The following is an 8279-nucleotide window of genomic DNA, read 5'->3' as shown; positions in this document are numbered from 1 at the left end:
ACCACTGATCTTCTGAGAAAAGATAATCTGAATGTTTAAGTGTAGACATACCTTTTATTAATATTGGTAGTACTGTGTTTAAAGGAAGGTATGGCATATGTCGTATTGTCTTGAGTGAGAACATTGTCTGGTTTGGTATTGGTTGATTTTGATGGCAGGAAAGTTTGTGCCAATGCAAGTAGTGTCCTAGGGCCGGATTCACAGAATGAACTTAAGACTCAATCCTAAACGTACTACTATTTTGGTATTCACAGAATGCACTTACTACTTTTTGCATTCACAGAGGGAACTTACTACTTTTGGTATTCACAGAAGTTAGGATTTTGTCTTAAGTCTGTCTTAAGTCTGTCTTAAGTCTGCCTTAAGTCTGTCTTAAAACAAACTCAAGACAAAATCCTAACTTCTGTGAATACCAAAAGTAGTAAGTTCATTCTGTGAATGCCAAAAGTAGTAAGTGCATTCTGTGAATACCAAAATAGTAGTAAGTTTAGGATTGAGTCTTAAGTTCATTCTATGAATCGGGACCTGAGAGTATAATTGGTTAACAAGTATGTACGCTCCTCATTTAGGAGAGTATTCCATACATGAAAAATTAATAATCTGTCCAAAGCAAAAGCCAACAAAAGAATCCAGAGATGCTGCAATCTGTCCAAAGCAAAAGCTAACAAAAGAATCCACAGATGCTTCTGAAAAGAAGTGCAATAAGGAAGATGGTAAGAAGAGAAAACTGGAGAATGAGAGAGCGATTGTATGTTACCAGTCCTCAAAGACTTCTGGTGTCAAGTGCTATGCAAATGTTATTCTCAATGTACTGTTTCATTTATCACATCCTATAACTCCAACAGAGTAGAAACCACACAAGAGGTCATGTTCTGTATTGTGTAGAATGCGCCAATGTTTACTTAGTGATACGAATGTAAAGCATTGTGCTGCAAGCATTCAAGATCCAGTTGATATATGTAGTGGATCAGTAAAATGTACTAAGAACACACACCAAGATGCACGGTACATTATAATGGTCATCGTTGAAGTTTTAGAACTAAGAAATAAACATAGATGACCTATTTGGACTGATTTACCTATGGAACCATGACTGTGAAATTGCACTTTTACATCTACCATTCAAATAAAGAGAGATTTCTGTTCTTAACACTACCATTTTCCTAAACCTTGCCTTTTGACAGGTTGATTAAAACGGCTAACCAAAATATGACCTACCCAAATTGTAGATCAAATTTATGTCCATATTCCAAATGCAAAAACGTGGAAAATACCTTATAATAATGCTGCAATTATGCAGAGCAGATATATCAAAATTAGAAACCAAAGTTATAAACTTCACTGCAGGACAAATATCAATTTCTGGAAGAACTTATGATGTTATTGAGTTAATATAACATCTGGACACTATACTGTCTATTTAAAGAGTGAAACTGGATGGACAGAATGCATCCTTAACTAAAGCTTTCTTTCAAACTATGAAAGTCTTACCTTTTGTTTCTTCAATCAGGTAATGTACGGTCTTTCTTCTGCATGGATCTTCATTGTTTTAGACATTATTCGGCCTTTCGGGGATGATGTCTTTAAAAAGTTCTCCAAAATTAAAGAGTGCTTTTATTTTCCACAAAGGAGTTAACATAACATCTGGATTTTACAATGACTAGTGAAAGAGCGAAACAGGATGAACACAATGCAATCACAGGAACATTAAATTGAATCCAAAACTGCCAGAACTGTCAGCTTTTGTTTCTTTAATCCAACTTCTATGTGCTATTTCTGGAAAAAAGTAATGTGTGGGATTTCTTTTACCTGGATCATCAGCTATGTAGACATCATTCAGGCTACCAGAGGTGATATTTTCCAGTGGATTTACAAAATTCAAGTGTGGTTTATACGCATTAGTAGTATTGTACCAGGTATAATATTAAAACAAATATGTTTAAGATAGGTTTGTTTAGAGTAGTGAAGTAACTGTAAGTAAAACAACTGATTAACAAATTGCAGTGAGTGCAATGCATTGTGTCACTTAATTACAGGCTATATTGTGCAGCTTTTTTTCCTACAATCTATATGATTGTTTTTTCACCACAGTTCAAGGATGAATATTCAAGCAGTACATTGTTTATGGTGAATAAGTATGAAAGCTGAGAACAGTAAAAAAGGGAAAACAAAATGCTTTAATGTCATGTAAGATACATATTACTGTATAAGAAATGATTACTGTTTTGTTTGAAGTTTATTATTCAATTTTGTTAAATTTAATACTAACTCATGATTATGTTTCTTTTCTTTCTAAACAGATGAATGACACCATTGTAGGAAGCTGGCTCTCTACATAGTGCCCTTATTTATTTTATTTATTTATTTATAATTACACTTGATTAAGCGCACAGCTACCCGAAGGTTTCCCGGCGCTAGAGCAGACAGAAGGTATACAAGGTGAGAGGGGCATCGGATCAGCAGATTACATATTAAATAGCCAGGTCTTAATTCCCTTGCGGAAAGTCAAAAAACACATTTCAGATCGTAAGAATAAAGGTAGAGAGTTCCAAAGAGAGGGTGCTAACAGGGAAAAAGACCGACCTCCCATTTTCGCTCTCTTGACACATGGTACTTTGACTTTATTTTGGGTGGAGGACCTAAGTGTGCGTGAGGGGACATAGTGCTGCACTAAAACAGATAAATAGTGTGGGGCTTTCCCTGTCAGGATTTTGTGCATAAGGCACAAAGCCTTGAATTTTACCCTATTCTCAATCCGCAGCCAATGCAGTTTGCGCATGTGAGACGAGGTCGATGTTCTAGCAGGAAGGTTACAAATAAGGCGAACAGCCATATTTTGTACCACCTGGTACTTCCTAGTTACCTCCTTACAGGCAGCCAAGAGTAAGATGTTCCCGTAGTCCAGCCGTGAGATGACCAGAGCCTGGACTACCGTCCTCAGGGTGTCAACAGGCAGCATCCATGTGATTTTCCTCAGCCACCTGATGATGGTAGTACAGGTGGCGGAGACTTTCACGACGTGCTGCCTGAAGGACAATTTATTGTCAAGGAGGACCCCAAGATTACGAGCAAGCGTAGTTGGGGTGGGGAGAGGACCCATCTCAGATGGCCAATGTTGTGGGCCCCATAGCGAGATGTCTTGGCCAAACAGAAGTAGTTCTGTTTTGTCCCCATTTAATTTTAATTTGTGATGGAGCATCCATGCAGATATTTGTCGAAGTCCATTTTGGAGAGAGGAAGGAGAAGAATTTTTATTGGTGGAGAGTGAATAGATGACTTGAGTGTCATCGGCGTAAGAGTAAATCGTGAGACCAGCCTGTTCCGCCAAGAAAGCCAGGGGTCTCACATACAAATTAAAAAAAAGGGGGCTAAGGATAGACCCTTGTGGAACACCGTGTTTAGAGGGGAAGATTGATGAAACGGATGTAGGGGAAAATACTTGAAACGTGCGATCAGAAAGAAAATTAGCAATCCAGGCCAGGGCGGGACCACCGACACCCACAGATTTCAAGGTAGACAACACCCTAAAATGAAGACACTGACATATGCAGGTACAAACGCATGCATACACTAATAAACAAAACGTCACACCTATGCATACATTGGCAAGGCTGGATTATGAGAACTCTCTGTACTGGGAACTACCAGCCTACCTCCTGAAGAGTCTACAGTTGGTACAGAATGCTTCTGTCCGGCTTTTATTACGTCTTCTCAGGAAAGCCCACATTCAACCAGGTATTAAGGCTTCACTGCTTGTTTATAAAAGAACACGTGAGATTTAAAGGTGTGGTCCTGGCACACAGAGACTTTTATCTTACAGGTGTTCAGTAGCTCTCTAATAGAGTTACACCTTACCAACCGTCATGGTTCATCCAATGCCTTGCTGGTACCAACCCCACACTTCAGATAGAAAATGTTAGGCAGCAGCTCATTCTCTTATCTGGCTTCTGGGGAGTGGGATTTCCTTCTAGTTCAGCTCCACTCATTGTATGACATTGCGTCATTTAAGAGACTTCTTCAGACCTGGCTCTTTAGTTCCACTTTTTAGTACCTGTTATTTACTGCTACTTAGCACTGGGGCACTCTTTTGAGTAGCTGATATGTTCTACAAATCCTTAAGTAATAATAATTATAATTATAACCTTACCCTACCCTGCATACCATTCCAGTGCGTCCTAGTTTCCTCCTGTGAATGCCTGTTGTTAGATACAACATTCACTCTTGAGACAATTCTCTACCACATGTGCGGTTTCCTGGGTTACTGTGGTATTTTGAACAAGAGATCTAAATATTGGGGCTCTACCCTAGTTATCTCATTAGCCATGACTGTAAACTCGGTGTCTGAGCACCTGGGGTTTCCACTGCCAGACATGGTGAGGATAATGAAAGATAATTATGGGAAAAGCCAAGGAAAAATACATTAAAAAATAACTGAACTCGTAGAAGGCAACCAACAAAAAACCTGTTACTGCTGCAAGATGAGAAAGGCACAGGATCATGATATTAAATTGGGTGTGTTTTATAGTATTATGTGCAGGTTTGATTACTTTGTCTTTTCATCTTAGGTGTTGTGACGTACGTATCCGTATTTCAGATGGATAGATACGGAAAGCCAAACTCTAACACCAGTGGAATATTCTCAGATGGCAAATGATTTGTCGCATTGGTGAATGATAACTGCTGGTCAGACAGGAATACCCCCATCAAGGCTGACTGCGGTTCTCCCATGTCTAGTATATAAATCAGATGGGTGAAGCCTTGCAGACTTGGTGGACGGATTGAAACATCCGTCACGAAGGACAGACCGACTACCAAGCTATAATTTGGGCCTCTAGTTGTTACCAGCGCCATCTAATTGGCCTCTTTTATACATGGTGAATTCTGGAGCTGGAAACTCTTGATGGGTCATTACTTGCTTTCTGTAAATCCACCATCCTCCAGTCATTCATCCATTCTTCCAATCATTCAGCTTTTCAAATGGCACCAGTGCCGTAGGGTGAAATGGTCACAATGCAAGGAAGGAAACTGGGGACTTCATCACATGGCTTGGTATTAAAAACAACTACAATGGGATTGACGTGGATCCCTGACAGCCCAGTGCCACTGCACCTGCTTGAATATTAATTGCTAGGCCCCTGACCAACAAATTGTGACACAACCCTCACAAATTGTGTTTCACATTGGTAATAAATTCAAACAAAAATCCCAGAGGCACATGCAGATGGAAATATCATGAAACAGTGAATAAAGTCAGTCAGAATAGATTCCTGTCAGAGCTAAATCACATCTGAAGTACACAGTCTCTCCTTCAAACCAGCACCCAGTATAATAATAGGGTGGCCTTCTCTTTCCAAAGATCCAGTTTGGTCCATCTTGCACAGATTTCAGACTTTGATCTGCTGGGCATCTTCTCCTACCAACCACTCCAAATACCTTGACTTCACTGCAGCTACCTTATAAACATAATTTACCAGTCAAGGCCCAGATTTACTAACATTTTGCGTGGGGCTATGTTAATTTTTTAATGCAGCCCGAAACAAAATGTATTTTAGGATTTACTAGCCATGCAAAGCCCCTATTTGCATGGCTTTGCATGGCTTAATAAAAATAAAAAATTAACGCAGCTGGTACAACTGCGTTGCATTACTTTGCATCAGTAAGGGATTCCATGGATGGAGCATTACTTTGCATCAGTAAGGGATTCCATGGGTGGAGCATAAGAACCAAACTCAGATAAACTAAAGAGAGTAAATCTGGGTTTTGAGCTACACAAACCTGGAATAGTGAAGGACAGTATCTTCATTACTTACTCTTCCTTTGTCTGCTACATTCTGCAAGAGATATAGGAGGAGGCATAGGTCTTTAAGAATTGTTCTTGTTTTGAGGATGATATGCCTTGTTGCACAATAAAATCCCTGCCCGAATGCAGATACCCTTGCACCATGGTGCAAGAGTGCCTGTGTTGGCGCAAGGCTGCCTGAAGTGCGTCAGCAGTATGACAGAGAGCACCTTTTTCACCCCTTTCTCTGGTTTTGCTTCTGTACTGTCACCTATTATATCCCCTGTCTCCCCAACCATGCATGACTATGCTTTGTTCTTTCTTTTCTTTGTTTGATATTGATAGAGTGCTTACAGCACTCTAAATTGTATGGGTGCATTATACTCATGGTTCAAATGCACTCACATATATTTTTATCAGTTGCAGTGTATTATGTTTATCAAATGCATTTATTCAACATCCTATGCATAGAAATGTAATTTATACCTTTCAGTGGGATTTATATGTATTAGAGACACTATCATTCTTGTATGCATAATGTGCAGGATGACATTATATTCATATCCATGTAACTGTGTGTTGTTTAAGTTGCCTGCATTGAAAGCCAAGAACTGCAAGTTGTTGACAGTTTAAAAATCCTTGGTTGCTAAAGAAATAATGAAATGAATCTCTTGTGTGTGCCAGGATAGTATGCTCTCATCCCACAGCAGGTACAAGAATTTAACCTCGTTATTCTTACTTTAAGGAGATAATCGGAATATCTTTGAAGAGTCTGAGAAGTGGATACCTTCTGTGCCTGGCCTATCTGAACCTCAAGGCCATTGAAAGACAAGAAGAACTTAATGAAAGAAGTAATGGAAAGCTACGGGGTAACCTGTGTTGTTGCAAAGTGTCAGTCCAAAAAACAGACCGAAGAGGAGACGCAATGGGGATGTCACCTAAAAGCTTGAAAGCTGAGGTGGCAGTCTTTCCTGAAGAGAGAGATCACGCTACTGCGGGCCATCTTCCTCACCATTGGCACCATCATCGGTAGCGGCATCTTCATATCCCCCAAAGGGGTTCTGAGGAACAGCCACATGAGGAGGCCTCTCCCTCCTCATCTGGCTGGCCTCTGGGGTCCTCTTCATGTTTAGTAAGTCTATTATCTGAAGTTTAAAAGATGGAAAACTGCATTAATTTGAACCCTGCCTCTTCCTCAGTAAAGAGAGAGTGGGTCTAAAATGGAGGAAAGGTGGTCTCCTCAGCAAGGAGGTAAGCTCTGTGCCAGTCCTACCTGCCTTTCAGAATTACTGACTCGACATGCAGTTTTCAAAATCTTGACATGCTAGTGATATATGATTTTTATAAAATGCATAATTGTTTTAACAATATGTAATCAACGCATAATGAATTCAAGATATCCTGTTAATGAGCTAAGCTCATTTTAACATTTGATAATGTAGGCCTTTATTTCAAAATGGCTGTTGCTGTCTGCAGCCATCTTATTTTTTGCACAATCATTTATTTTCCTTTCCTCACTGTGTACACATTGTGCAATAGATATTTCTACCCGTTATCAACAGGAGAGTGAGGGATAATGTAGAGAAGACACACTTGGTCCCCCAGATAGGTAGTATAAACAACAAAGGAGTGTGACTACTTCATAAGAAGAAAGGGATCAGGGGAAACAAATCTTCTTAGATTTATATGGAAAGCCCTCACTCACCAACCTAGTTGGTGACATGCTTCACCATTGGGCCCCACCGGGAGAGGCCGAGTGCCTCCCCAGTGTGCTTTGACGCCAGAATTACTGCAGAGCTGGTTTTTGTGTTGTGAAGAGTGAAGGGGTGATAGTGTGGTTTAAAAATGTCTGGAATGTGTCAAAAATAACTTTTTTAAGTGGCCAATCAGACACATTAAAGACAAAGTGTGGGAAGGAGGCTAAATAGATTGTTCAGCTACTTCCCATTAAGTGGGGTCAACATGTTTCTGCCATCGTGGTGTCAATTACCTGGCATTCGTCAGGACATAGGACCTAAATCTCGGCGGTATGAGCGCGCTAATGCTCACCCTGACCTGAGATCGTGAAAGTGAAAAATGTTAGAAATGTGCAATCAGAAAAAATGGTTGCTTGCCCTTTGATTTAGAGAAACCAGTATGCACCTGTAAGTAAAATGATCTGAATGTTTAAATGTAGACATACCTTTTACATTACTTTTCAGGATCAGTACTAGGCTCAAAGATGCAGCACTAATGTCTCTCCTGATAACAGGTGAGGAAATCGGAATTAGGAGTTCGGCTGATTTCAGAAGAATATTTGTACGTTTAAAAAATCAACACAGAAACTTTTTCAGCAAAATGCAGGCAATGATATCCTACGGAAGGAAATTCAAGTTACTGGTAAGTACGGTTAAAATTACTTTTCAGGATCAGTGGGGAAATTATTCCCCTTCAATCTTGAGGGTCTCTAGGGTCCAACTAGCCCACTAGGTACATCCAGTAAGCGCCACAGAGCTGCGTA

This window comes from Lissotriton helveticus, chromosome 1_1 (genome assembly GCF_964261635.1).
Source record: "Lissotriton helveticus chromosome 1_1, aLisHel1.1, whole genome shotgun sequence".
Lineage (NCBI taxonomy): Eukaryota > Metazoa > Chordata > Amphibia > Caudata > Salamandridae > Lissotriton > Lissotriton helveticus.
Note: the sequence above shows the minus strand (reverse complement) of the source record.